The 14358-nt window shown below is 43.3% G+C and overlaps 1 protein-coding gene across 4 annotated transcripts in view; it reads right to left on the minus strand.

Annotated features, from left to right (window-relative positions):
• Positions 1-3190: 3190 nt before the first annotated feature.
• LOC126956360 (uncharacterized) overlaps positions 3191-14358 on the minus strand; it is a 56703-nt gene continuing 45535 nt past the window's right edge. The window contains exons 20-21 of one of the 4 annotated variants that reach the window (XM_050793275.1): positions 13929-14050; positions 3191-3715 (exon numbers count right to left, since the gene is read on the minus strand). The gene's annotated coding sequence lies outside the window, so the exon portion shown is untranslated. Of the gene's footprint in view, positions 3716-12846; positions 14051-14358 lie in introns of those variants that run through there. The other 3 variants (XM_050793274.1, XM_050793276.1, XM_050793273.1) reach the window with 3 other exon arrangements.

Below are 14358 nucleotides of genomic sequence, written 5' to 3' on the forward strand. Positions count from 1 at the left end.
CAGGCCTGGTCTCTCTGGCTGGGACAGAGATCAGCTCTTACTTTTCACCTGCTTCTGGGCGTGGCCTGACAGCTGGTCCTCGTGTAGTTGCTGTTAGCCAAGTGTGATTTGGCCCAGAATCCTGCGTGACTGAAGGGAGTGTCAGCTTTCAGGCAGGATGGCTGCCCCACACTAGTTGCAGGGAAGGTGAGAAGGGACCCTGTTTCAGTGCAAGGTGAGCTCAGCAAAGGGAGCGGGGCTGCTCCTGAGTCCAGGTGGTCCTTGCACCTCTCGCGTGTGACCCATGAGACATCACTTCGCCTGTTTCTCTGAGATAGTCTTGGAAGTATTAGTCTCAAACTCTGTTTTGTTTTACTCGTGTGTTGATGAATCCTGGCTGGGGCTGGTCACTGGGAGGGCAAAGATTATGTCCCCCTCGTTCCTTCTCATCCCAAAGCTCGGCCCTAGGCAGCCCATCTTGGGCCCCAGTAATGTTCCAGTGCTTCCAACCCCTTTGCTGAGATCCAGCACCAGTGTGAAAAGGCTTCCTGCTCATCTTCTTCAATCTATTGTTTCTCATGGTAGTCTAGAAACCTGAGTGGGTTCTGATCCAAGGTCACAGGAGAATAGGGGGGCTCCTGAAGTCACTGAACTGTCCCCTCATCTCTACTCTGGCTGCCTCGGTTCAGCTTTTCTCCTGCAGAAGATGCTTTCTTTCTGTTTACAAGTCCTCCTCTGCTGGACCAGGCGTTTTTATTCTTGTTGTGGCATCCCTGCACTTCACAGGGACCTGGAGCTTGTTCCTGTGCCCCTCAAGTACCCATCCATGAATGATCAGATCAGAGCAAACCACTCTGCCAGGAATCAGCAGGGGGGAGAGTCACATCTCCCTCACCTTTGGGTTTAGACCTGTGCATTCCAGTGTGGTCCTCCGTGGCATATGTGCCCATTCATGTTTAAATAAATGAAAAATTCATAACCTCCTCACAAGAGCCATACTATAAGTTCCCAGTTGCCAAATGTCTACTCTTAAGAGAGCATCTCCATTCTCCCTGAATCACCTGGGAAGCAGCTGCTGTGAGTCTGGCCCAGATTCTGTTCACTGCACTCACCTGACTCAGTGCATGTGCATCAAGGCTGGAATCTCGGGTTCTCAGATTGGAGGTAAGAGATGCTCTGAGCCAGTGTCGGTGAACAGTTGAAAGGGATTGTTCGGGTTCTCTGTCTCACCTGAAGGCTCACAACTGTGAGCAGGGCCTTCCTAACGGCCCCTGAGTTCACAGAGCCCAGGGAGAATCACCGTGGACTGAGCAGTAGTGCCGACGTTTGTGACTCTGTACTTGGGCTCATGGGCACCACCTCTGGATCCATCCAGGGGGAAATAGACTGGTCAGGTAGGGACCGACACTCCAGGGTTGACCAGTGAGGAGGGTTCTTGGGGACTGGGTAACACTCGTTTTGGAGCCTGGGGTGGGATCAGTGAAGTGACTAAATATGAAAGGAAATAGGTGTAGAAGTCTGACTTGGGATTTTTTGTATCTTCATGAGAAAGTCGTAAGAGTTTTGTCCTCATGCGCTTTGTGCGAGTTGTGTTTGTCACCATCCTTTCCTGCTCTGGTGTTTAAAGATTACATTTTGCAAAGACCAGATCATTCCTGCCTTTGCCACAGCAAGCACCAGAGCCCTGGGTTTGATGAGGCAGCGTTTTGTTGTGAATGGAGATGACAGGATGAGTGTGCAGGTGTAACATTGAGTGTCGGGGGGACACAGCCCCTCACAGGTGCTACGTGATCCTGACGACAAAGTCCTTCATACGTGTGCCAGGAGCTGAAAGGAGCCCACTCTCTTTCTCTACACTCTCGGGACCTGCAACGGCACCTTCCCGTCCTGTCCTCAGCATCTGCTGCTGCTCTAAGGGTGCTCCCTGGGTGGGATGACACAAGGAGTCCTTCCTCTGGGATTGCTGCGTGTGCCCCGGCATCCTGGAGTCCTCAGGGCGGAACACTTGACTGAGCACAGTTTTGGCCTCCACTCCTCACCCAATCCCATCCAATCCCAATCCGTGGGCTTTGAATGAAACCTACATTGGCTTTCATTGGAGAGGCCCAAGTCCAGCTGCGGCTCAAGGTCCTCTGTGGCTGGCAGGAATCCTCGGGGATATGTGTGGAGGGGCTGCCGTGTTGCTGTAGGCAGTGGCTCTCGCCCTCCCTGTAGCCTGGTCCCTGGAATCCACTGGGCCCAGGGCAGAGCCTCTGGGCAGCCACCACAGGGGTCACTTGTCTTGTGACCCCCTCCTCTCTGGCCCAACAGCCTTGTCCTGCTCCCCACACTCCAGTAAGGCCCAGCTTGTCTCTGTGTCAGGCCTGCCAGGTGCCCTCCCACCTAGTCTTCCCAACAGCTCAGGCAAACCCTGGGAGGCCCCCTCATTTCTGTGCTGACAACTGCTGACCTCACCTGCAGATTGAAGCAACCGGGACAAGGGGCTTTACCTTGAATTCTGTTCCATTGTTTCCAAATATTCAGAAGCTGGTGGGATTCTTTTGAGGGCTGAATATTTTCCAAGTCTCTAAGGTCATTCCAGGCATAGAACAGTCACTCTATCTGTGATATCGGTCATCATCACCTCCCACAGGCCCCAACACAACCCCAGGCCTGGGCAGGTGCTGCCGACCCAGGGTGTGATCTGTGTGTTGATTGGAGGTTGGCAGTGCAGCCTTGGCCTTCTTTCCGATGTTCTATTGGAGAACAGTAGGACTGGTGGAGGTCCACAAGGAGGAAGGAAATGGGATTCATGAGGGAACAGAAGCAGGCCCTACAGGAGGAGGAGGGAGGGATTCCACGTCATGCACGACGTTGTGAAGAGGGCGGCCGCCTCTTGGAGGAACAGAATGACACGGCTTCCCCTCCCTTGGCTCAGTTATGGAATGTGAGGGCTGGGAAAGTGTGTGGGAAGTCAGAGGTCCCTCCCTCATAGCACAGAGGAAATGATACAGGCTGAGGAGAAGTCTCCAGAAATGGGCACATCAGAGGCTCTGGGGTTGGCTCCACAGCCCCAGGACAGCGGAGTCTGAGGGGTTCTCTCAGCTCTAACTCTCCCCTTTCCTTCTTATGGCCGCCCCATCACCGCTGCTCCTCCGGACACTCTGATGCTTGCTTCCCAGAACTGGAAGACTCCACCATTACAGGCAGCCGCCAGCAGGTAACTGATCTCCTCTTATATGCTCTCTCTTTTATCCCCTTTCTGACTCATGAGCTCCTTTTGTAGCTCTGGTCCTTTTCCTCTTTCCCTCTCTTGTGATTGTTCTCCTGAAGGACCTGGTCTCATCCCACAGTCGAGGTCGTCGGGTCTTCAGTGTCGATAAAACCCTTCCCCAGCCCTACTGCCTGCTGCCTTGGCATTGCCCTGTTTACCTCGGATCTTCAGTGTTGATAAAACCCCTCTCCAGCCCTCCTGCCCGCTGCCTTGGCATTGCCCTGTTTACTGGCCCCCAGGCTGCAGCTTTGAATCTTGCTGAACAACCCTTCAGCAAGGGAGGGGGCTGGGCTGGGGTCAGCAAGGGAGGGGGCTGGGCTGGGGTCAGATGAGCTGGACCCCACCGTGCTGGAGGGACTCCCAGTGACATCTGGGTCTGCTCTGGGCACCCCCTTCCCAGATAGGACTTTTCCTGCACTGGCGTCTCTGGACATATGCAACTGTTCTCTTTCTCACAGGTGTCAGCAAGTCCTTCCTCTGCACCTGCAGAAGCAGCAACAGAAAAAACAAAAGTGGAAGAGGAAGTGTGAGTGTGCAGCGGGCAGAATTATGAGGGAAGCAGACACGTGCCCGTGTTCTTCATGGCTACGCTCACTTTCCTGTTGTCCCATCAGGTAAACCAGGAAGCTCAGGAAGGATACCCTGAACTATTGGGACATTTTTAATATATTTTAGAGACCTCTGAAGGTAAGTGAAGAGATGCCCTGAGAACATCCTCCAGGAGACAGACACCCACTCCATAGCAGCCCCTGAGCCTGCTGGGCTGAGCCCTCCACAGGCTGCTTAGTGAGGGAGAAACTAAGGTGCTGGTCGGGCCACCGTGTGCAGGATACCAGGGGCTGTGCACTGTGTTATTTGTCTGCAGTGACACTTCAGCTCACCAGCATCTCATTTGGGGGGACCCAGCTCTGTCCCCCCAGCCCCTTGAGGCCAACAGGGAGCATCACTAGTTCATCCGGAGGAGACACTAGGGTTGACAGTGACAGACTGGATTAAGAAAGACTGGATTAAGAAAATGTGGCACATATACACCATGGAATACTATGCAGCCATAAAAAAGGATGAGTTCGTGTCCTTTGTAGGGACATGGATGCAGCTGGAAACCATCATTCTCAGCAAACTATGGCAAGAACAGAAAACCAAATACTGCATGTTCTCCCTCACAGGTGGGAATTGAACAATGAGATCACTTGGACACAGGAAGGGGAACATCACACAACGGGTCCTATTGTGGGGTGGGGGGAGGGGAAGGGATGGCATTAGGAGATATACCTAATGTAAATGACGAGTTAATGGGTGCAGCACACCAACATGGCTCATGTATACATATGTAACAAACCTGCACGTTGTGCACATGTACCCTAGAACTTAAAGTATAATAAAGAATAAAACATAAACTTTTATTTTTCTTATTTTTAATTGGTCTAACAAATAAAAATGTGTGCAAAATAATACTGGCAATAATGTGTACAATTAGGTAGAGTTATATGTTTATGTGTGTACATATATGAGGGTGGGTGGGCAAATATATATATGTATATTATATATATATGCTTATGTACACTTGTATGTCAGTAAACTGAATGACAGCAATGATACAAGGAATGGTAGAGAGGAATTAGAAATCTTTTGTTACTATGAGGTACTCAAACTACTGTGGAAGCAGGATAATGTTATTTGGAAGTGAGCATGGATTAATTTTAAATGTATATTGCAAACACTAGAGCAGCCACTAAAAAAGTGGGAACAGAGAATTATATCTCATATGCTATAAAAGAGAAAATGGAATCATATGAAATGCTGAACCAAAATCATGTAAAGCTAAAACCCCTCAAAAACGCATTTAGTTCATCTTCTTATATCCATGAAACATATATATTATTTATATAACCTTAAATATTTAAATTAGATTTGCCAAACCAAATTCTGATTACTTGCCCATAACGTTAGAAATGAAAAGATAACAAGAAGTGACATTAAGAAAGATGATGGCAAAGTAGAAAGTGCCAGAAATGTGTGTCTCCACCTAGTCCACAACCATAGTGTGACTCTCTGGAGTCACTGTCAGAACTCTGGGGTCTCTTTGAACACTTCCAGCTACCAGGGAAAAAGCTCAGCTGGTCAACTGCAGTGAATGTGGACCAACTGCAGGCTTCAGCATAACAGTGGCTCCCCAGCCCCCAGCCCCAGGCTCAAGGCCAGCAAATGTAGGGAAGGGAATCCGTGTTTCTAGGGCAGATGGCTGGAGCCACATTTGGCAATAGGACCTTGCCTCCGCTTTATCAGGGTTCTATGTCCTGACTGCACATTGCTGCTTCTGACTGCCCGGGATAGGTGCACAGAAGCTGCCCATCACTGTTTCTAACCCACTGGATGAAGCAGCCTTTAGAAGACTTAAAGGAGCTGCAAATGTGTGTGTGTGTGTGTGTGTGTGTGTGTGTGTGTGTGTGTGTGTTCAAAAACCACCATCTATACAGGGAGAATAAGGCCGAGTGCGGTGGCTCACGCCTGTAATCCCAGCACTTTGAGAGGCCAAGGCAGGCTGATTGCCTAACATTAGGAGTTCGAGACCAGCCTGGCTAACATGGTGAAACCCCGTCTCTACTAAAAATACAAAAAAATTAGCCAGACATGGTGGTGGTTGCCTTTAGTCCCAGCTACTCAGGAGGCTGAGGCAGGAGAATCGCTTCAACCTGGGAGGCGGAGGTTGCAGTGAGCGAAGATGGCGCCATTGCACTCCAGCCTGGGAGACAGAGCGAGACTCTGTCTCAAAAAATAAATAAGTATACAAGGAGAATTTGGACAGCCTACACACGTACAGAAGGAAAGACGCTGACTCTCAGCCCAGACGCACCCAACACAATTTTGTAAAAATCCTAAACCTTAGAGGAAAGTAAGAATCTGACTTTCTGAGTTATCACATTTTAAGATTAAAATGTCCAGTTTCCAACAAAAACGAATCACAGGGAATACAAGGAAACTGGAAAACACGGCCTGTTAAAAAGAACTAAGTAAGTGAATATAAAGTGTGCCTGAGGATGCCCAGACATCAGACTCACTAGACAAAAACTTGACCACAATTCTGCAAGATGCACAAGAGCTGAAGGAAGACGTGGACAATGACAGAAAAATGACATACAACCAAATGAGAAAGTCAATGAAGAGATAATACTAAAAAGGAATCCAAAAGAAATTCTGCAACTGAGGCCAGGCGCGGTGGCTCACACCTGTAATCCCAGCACTTTGGAACGCAGAGGCAGGTGGATCACCTGAGGTCAGGAGTTCGAGACTAGCCTGGCTAACCTGGTGAAACCCCGTCTCTATTATAAACACACACAAAAAAAATTAGTTGGGCATGGTAGCGCGTGCCTGTAATCACATCTACTCAGGAGGCTGAGGCAGGAGAATCACTTGAACCCAGGAGGTGGAGGTTGCAGTGAGCCGGGATTGCACCATTGCACTCCAGCCTGAGCAACAGAGCGAGACTCTGTCTCAAAAAAAAGAAAGCAAGAAATTCTGCAACTGAAAAGTAGAGTAACTGAAATAAAAATTTACTAGAGAGCTTTAAAAGCAAATTTGACTAACTACAGAAAAAAATAGCAAATTTGAAGACAGAACAATTGAAATGATCCAGTGTCCAGAACAGAAACAAAATGGCTGAAGAAAAACCAACAGATCCTAAGGGACCTGTGGGACACCATGAAGTGGACCAACAACAGTTTGTGAGAATCACAGAATAGGGGGGAAAAATAATATTTGAAAAAATGGTGAAAATGTCCCCAATTTTATTTAAAATGTTAATATAAATATCCAAGCTGGGCACAGTGGCTCATGCCTATAATCTCAGCACATTGAGAGGCTGACATAGGACATTTGCTTAAGGCGAGGAAATTTGAAATCAGCCTGGGTGAAATAGACCCTGTCTCCACACATACAAAAAACAACTAAAATTAAAATTAAAAATTAGCTGGTGTGGTGGTATGCGTCTATAGTCTCAGCTTCTCAGAAAGCTAAAATGGGAGGACTGCTTGAACCCCTTCAGCCTGGATGACAAAGTAAGGCTTGTTTCAAACATTTTCTTAATTTTTAAAATTTTTTCTAAAAATCCAAGAAGTGCAACAAACTCAAAATAGGATAAGTGCAAAAAATCTCGCCCTAAGGCATGTTATCATCAAGCTATCAAAAGGCAAAGACAAAGAGAGAATCTTGAAAAAAGCAAGAGAGAAGCTACTTGTCACATACAGGGAATCCTCAGTCAGACTGTCAGCAGATTTCTCATCAGAAGCCTTGGAGGCCGGAAGACAGCCAGGGTGACAGATCAGTGCTGAGGGGCAGGGGGGAACCGCTCAACTAAGAGTCTTAGGTCTGGGTCTAAGGGTTTAAATGTGTTTCTCAAAGTTTATGTGTTAGAAACTTCATGCAGAGGTGTCTGAAGGGGGAACCTTAAAAGGATTAATGCCATAATCATGGGGGTGGATTCCGCATCAAAGGACAAATGTGGCCCTCTCTGGCTCTGGTTCTTTCTCACCCTCTTTTGCCCTTTCGCCTTCCACCATGAGACGATGCGTGCGAAGGCCTGACTTTCCCAGTCCATTGTGTTCCATTACAGCAGCACAAAAGAGACTAAGACACTGGCAATTGTTCTTCAAGGGAAAAATCAGGACACTACCAGATAAACAATGGCTAAGGAAATGTATCACCACTAAACCTGTCCTGCAGGAAAAGCCTGAGAGAGTTCTTCAGGTTGAAATGAAATAGCACTAGACGGTTAACTCAAAGTCATATGAAGAAATAAAGATCTCAGGTAAGGGTAAAACATGGGCAATTATAAAAGCTGATATTATTGTCATTTTGGTTTGGAATTCCACTTTTTAATGTCCTGTATGATATTAAGTACAAATGTATTTTAAAATACTCATCTATGCTGTTAGGCACACAGTGTATAAAGATGCAATCTGTGCCATTAATAACAAAAAGGGGGAGAATGGTGCTGTCCAGAAGCAGACACTTCGTATCTTATTGAAGTTGAGTTGCTATAAATTCAAATTAGAGTGGTTTAACATTAGGATGTTGTGTTAGGCCATTCTTGCTGCTATAGAGAAATACCTGAGACTGGGTAATTTATAAAGAAAAGAGGTTTAATTAGTTCACAGTTCTGCAGGCTTTACAGAAAGCACGGTGCTGGCATCTGCTTCTGGGGAGGCCTCAGGAAGCTTTTAATCATAGAAGAAGGCAAAGGGGGAGCAGGCACATCACACAGCCAGAGCAGGAGCAACAGGGAGCAAGGGGGACGCATCACCCTTTACAACAAGATCTCATGAGAAACACTGCATCAAGCCATGAGGAATCCATCCCCATGATCCAGTCACCTCCCACCAGGCCCCACCTCCAGCACTGGGGATTATGATTCAAAATGAGATTTGGGCAGGGACAAGGCCCCATCTCCAGCATTGGGGATTATGATTATTCATCATGAGATTTGGGCAAGGACAAGGCCCCTCCTCCAGCATCAGGGATTATGATTCAACATGAGATTTGGGCAGGGACAAGTATTCAAACCACATTAGACATTACATATAATTTCCATGATAGCCACAGAAAAAACAGCTGCAGCATAGACACTCCTATAGAATACAAATAGCAAAATGGCAAAAGTAATTCCTTATCAGTAACTACTTTAAATGTAAATGTATTAAACTCGCTAATCAAAATATATAGACTGGCTAAACGTAGGAAAAAACATAACCCAACTACAATACTGGCCACAAGAGACTCACTTTAGATCCAAAGACACAAATGGGCCAAAAGTAAAAGAACAGAAGAGGATACTTCATGTAAATAGTGACCAAAAGAGTGCTGTAATATCCGATTTTTGAAACTATTAAACCAAATATCATTATAAGAGACAAGGAAGGATGTCACATATTTTTAAAGATTAAACATAACAAGTTATAACAATTATAAACATTTAAATACCTAATAACAGGCATTCAAAACAAATGAAGCAAAAATAGGACAGAATTGAAGGGAGAAATAGGAAGTTCTATAATGCTAACCGGAGACTTCAATACCCACTGTCAATAATAGAGAGAACAACTAAGATCAGATGGAAATAGACCGAAATAACACAACGCATCAGCTCTACCTAACAGACATGGACAGAACACTCCACCCAACAACAACAGAATCCACATTCTTCTCAGGTTCACATGAAACAGTCTTCAGGATGGACCACGTGAGGCGACAAAACAAATCTTAATGGATATTAAAAGATATACCAAGTATCTTCTCCAACCACAATGGATTGAAGTTAGAAATCAATACAACTGAAACATTCACAACTATGTGCAAATTCAAGAACAGAATTTACAACAACCAATAGTTCAAAGAGAAATTACAAGAAAAGTTAGAAAACAATTAAGAGACACATGAACACACAGCATTTCCCACAGTGCTCAGAGGGAAGTTTATAAGTTTTAAATGCCTACGTTAAAAAGAAGAAAAACATTAAATTAATAACCTAACTTTAAGCCATAAGGAAATGTAAAACAAGAGCAAACTAAACACAGGGCTAACAAAAAAGAGAAATAAGAGAGACTGAAATGAAGATGAATAAAATAGAGAATATTATTAAAATAGAGAAAAATCAATACAACCAAACAGTTGGTTCTTTGAAGACATTAGCAAAACAGACAAACTATTAGCTGGAGTAACACTTCCAAAAAGATATAAGACAAAATGCCTATAATTTGAAATAAATGTGGAGACATTATTATTGACTTTACATCGTATAAAGAATAATAAGAACACTATAAATTTTCTATAGTCCAACAAATTAGATAACTTAGAAGAAATGGACAAATACCCTGAAACACCCAAATCACCTAAACTGACCTACAAAAATAAATAGAAAATCTCAAGAGACTTTTAACAAGAGCCTGAATCGGTAATGACACAACTCCCAACAAAAAGTAGTCCTAGATCAGATGGCTTCACTGATGAATCCCATCAAACACTTAAAAAAGAATTAACACCAATCCTCCTCAAACTCTTCCAAAAGATTTAGAGGAAGAAAACTCTTCCCAATTGATTGTATGAGGCCACAATCACTCTGATACTAAAGCCCAACAAAGACCTCACAGGAAAAAAAAAATTATAGACCAGTATCCCTCAAGAACATAGAAGAAAGAAACCTCATTAACCAGCAAATCAAATCGAACAGCATGTAAGAAAAGTATTCAACATAACTAAGTGGGATATATTCCAGGAATAACAATGTGGTTCAACATAAGAAAGCCAATAAACATAATAAATCACATTAATAAAACTATATGATCACCTTAAACAATGCAGAAAAAAGCATTTGACAAAATCCAACCCCTTTTTATAATAGAAACTCTCAGAAAACTAGAAATAGAAGGAAAATTCCTAAACATGATAATGGGTATTTTTTTTAACCCACAGCTAGCATCATACTGAATGGTAAAGATGGAAAGCTGTCCCTATAAGATTAGAAACAAGAAATGATGCCCAATTGCTGCTATTGAATAGTGTACTGGGAATCACAGACAGCTATTAGAAGGGAAAGAAATAAAAGGCATGCACATTGGAAAGAGGTAAAAGTATCTCTCTGCAGATTACATCATCCCATATGCATAAAATCCCAAAGAATCCACAAGAGAGCTACTGGAGCTAGTTCAACCTTGAACGGCACAAGATCAATACACAGAAATCAGACGTTTCTAAACACCAATAATAAACAATCTAAAATATAAATTAAGAAAATGATTCCACTTGTAATAGCATCTAGAAAATTAAGTATTGGGGATAAATTTAGTCAAGGAAGCAAAAGACATGCTGAAAACTACAAAACACTGTTAAAAGAAAGAAGCCCTAAACAAATGGAAAGGCATCCGTCCTGTGTGTTTATGAAGACTTCATCCTTCACAACGCTGAATTTCACAACAACTTCATGGACATGACAACAAAAGCACAGGTAGCAAAATAAAAAATAGGTAATAACTCTACATACTACATCGTAATTAAAAACTTTTGCACATGAAAGAGTAAAATCAAGAAACTGAAAGACAACCTACAGAATGAAATAAGATATTTATAAATCATGTATCTGTTAAGGAATTCATATCCACATGATATAAAGAACTCGACAATTCAACAACAAAAAGCCAAACAACTCAGTTAAAAAGTGAGCAAAGGACTTCAATGAACAGCCCCCCAATGAAGTCACACAAACGGCCAGTAAGTACGTGGAAAGATGTTCACCATCACCAGTCATCAGGGAAATGCAGATCCAAACCACAATGGAGTACCCCCACTTCACACCTATTAGGATAACGATAATAAAAAGAAGGGGGTAAAAGTGTCAGTTGGGATGTGGAGAAGCTGGAACCCTGCCGTTTTGCTGGTGGATGGAAACTGGTGCAGCTGCTGTAGAAAATGGCATGGCAGCTAGTTTTTAAATTTTTTGTAGAGACAGGGTCCTGCTATGTTGCCCAGGCTGCTCTCAAACTCCTGGCATCAAGCAACCCTCATGCCTCCGCCTCCCAAGGTGCTGCAATTACAGGAGTGAGCCATCATGCCTGGTCCAGGTTAAATACTTTCTTATGCGATGGACTAGAAATAGATCATCAGAAATTATGTTTTTACTCACACATGATGAATTCCAATAGTCAAAAATGTTTAGAACTCAATCAGAACTTGAGAACTTCTTTCAGCAGGTGCTACATGATTCAATGACTAGGATTCTGCTTCAATCAAGTTATTTTACAGTTATCCAAGTATTTCTTTTGTTTTTCTACTAAGTTTTAAGCAGGGAGATTATCCACATATGGCCTACACCACCAAGCAGCACACCTACCACTGAGAAGGCTCCTGACCATTCTCTCATGTGAAACGACCTGACCAAGATTCCCCAACAATTTGTGAGACTCAACCATATTCAAACGAAATACATTGTTTTCAATAGTCATTTAATTTATCACATAGTTGCTGTACTATAGCAGAACAAGATCTTAGCCCAAAATTAAGTCACCACAGATTGACCTATTTATAAAGCTTATCAACAATCACAGTTTGACAAAAATCAAAACTAATAGATGCTATCTCTCTTCTGTTTTTCCTTTTGTGAGATAGGTTCTCACTCTGTCACTGTAGCCTCCACCTCCTAGGCCCAAGTGATCCTCCTGCCTAAGCCTCCCAAGTAGCTGGGACTATAGCCATGCTGTGTGTGTGTGTGTGTGTGTGTGTGTGTGTGTGTGTGTGTGTGTAGAGACAGGGTCTCCCAGGCTGTCTTGAACTCCTGGGCTCAAGCAATCCCCCTACCTTATCCTACCAAACTGTTAGAATTACAGGTATGAGCCACCATGCCTGGCCTGTTATCTCTTTCTTATTCCTAATTTGCTACCTCCAACTGGCTGAGGGCTGGAAATCCATTAACTAAATATATTAAAATAGCAAAACGCTGCACTGTTGCCCACACATCCACATCAATGATTACGCACATGTCCAAGTGTCTACAGCCCAGCACTGGGAGGAAAACCCGTGGACTCTGGAACACTCATCCTGGCTGCCTGAGAACATGGCTTTATATTTTATGTCTACGTAACTGCCTCCTCTGGTTAATTACAAGTTCTTGAAACTGCTGAATAGGCAACTTCTAGATAAGTGGTGCATTTCTGTCCATAATAAAGTACTACACTGTGGAATACAATTACTATAATAGGAGTTCAGATCAGTTAATGTGGTCTAGAATGATTAAAAACTAACCCAAGACATGGCCTAAGACTGGCAAGATGGTTCTAATTCGGATTAGGGACAGAAGGGAGAAAAATGTGGAAAGTAAAAGAGACAGATAACGTGGGACCAGATGACCCAGTACCTTAAGAAATATTAATTTGAAACATAGGGAAACAGAGAATATTATACACAAAAAAGTCACTGTAACAAGATTAATCTGCTGGTTTCAAGCATGACAGAGTAGCGAGACACTGTCGATGGGGCAATGAATTAGATGTGGTAATTAGCACCTTGAACTTGAATTGGTGTAAATGAAATAAACGAGAAAGAACAAATCTTTAAGGCACAGCCTTGAGGCTGTACTGACAGGATTTAGGCCTTCTGAACCTCATCTCCCTTAAGGTGACAATCCCGTCTCTCGCTGCTTGAGTCCACTCATAGAATTCTGTGAGGATGGAACGACTGTCTCCATAGCACACACACTCCCTCCAAATAGTAAACCCCATTCTACAGTCGTGAGTCGTACGTTACTAACAAAGGGCATAATGAATAGGTAAGGGTCAGAAATGACGACCAAGTTTCAAGCACAGAAAACATGGGGTGCTATTAACCAAGAGAAAAAAATAGAAACAATGAAAAACAAATATGCTTGAGCGAGGTAAAAGGTGTGTTTGCTTTTTATTTAATGACTTGATGTTGAGCCAAGGAACTTTCCACATGAATGATCTAAACGCAAGACATTAAAATTTAAATGTAAGAAAATTATGGGAAAGAAACTTACAAACATACAGAAACATTATTGGTAGTAATTTTTTATACTTTTTCTATAGTTTTTAGATGTCAACAGCAATTGTTTCTTTGGAAATAAACTGATATCGTACAAACGCAAAGGACTCCTTATTCCCTTTCATAGGACGTCTAAGGGAAAAGCATAACTTACTCTGTTAGGAGCTGGAAATACCACTCACAATTTTCTGCCATTTCTTTCTCAGTTATCCAAGTACTTGAGGGAAATGGCATGATCTGTGTGCCTTCTACTACCTCCAGTAACTACAGAATTACCTGAAAAATACAGTTAATGGAGCAATGTCCAATCTGAGCAATCTAATATAATAACTGCATCCTTCTCATCAAAATATTCTTTTATGTAAACCTAATACTTAGCATTCATATGACAAACTGCACAATTTGTCCAGAGAGAAAATATACAACAGTAAGAGGGAACAATAAACATGATAAACTGCTACCATATGAGAGAATTCACATCTAATTCTCGATGTCTGGGTAGAACACAATCATTCATAACATTCAGCCCAAGAAATACCGACTATGGTATTTCTAATAACACCAATTTACTCAGGTATTATTAA

The sequence above is a fragment of the Macaca thibetana genome, chromosome 6 (assembly GCF_024542745.1).
Source record: "Macaca thibetana thibetana isolate TM-01 chromosome 6, ASM2454274v1, whole genome shotgun sequence".
Taxonomy (NCBI): Eukaryota; Metazoa; Chordata; class Mammalia; order Primates; family Cercopithecidae; genus Macaca; species Macaca thibetana.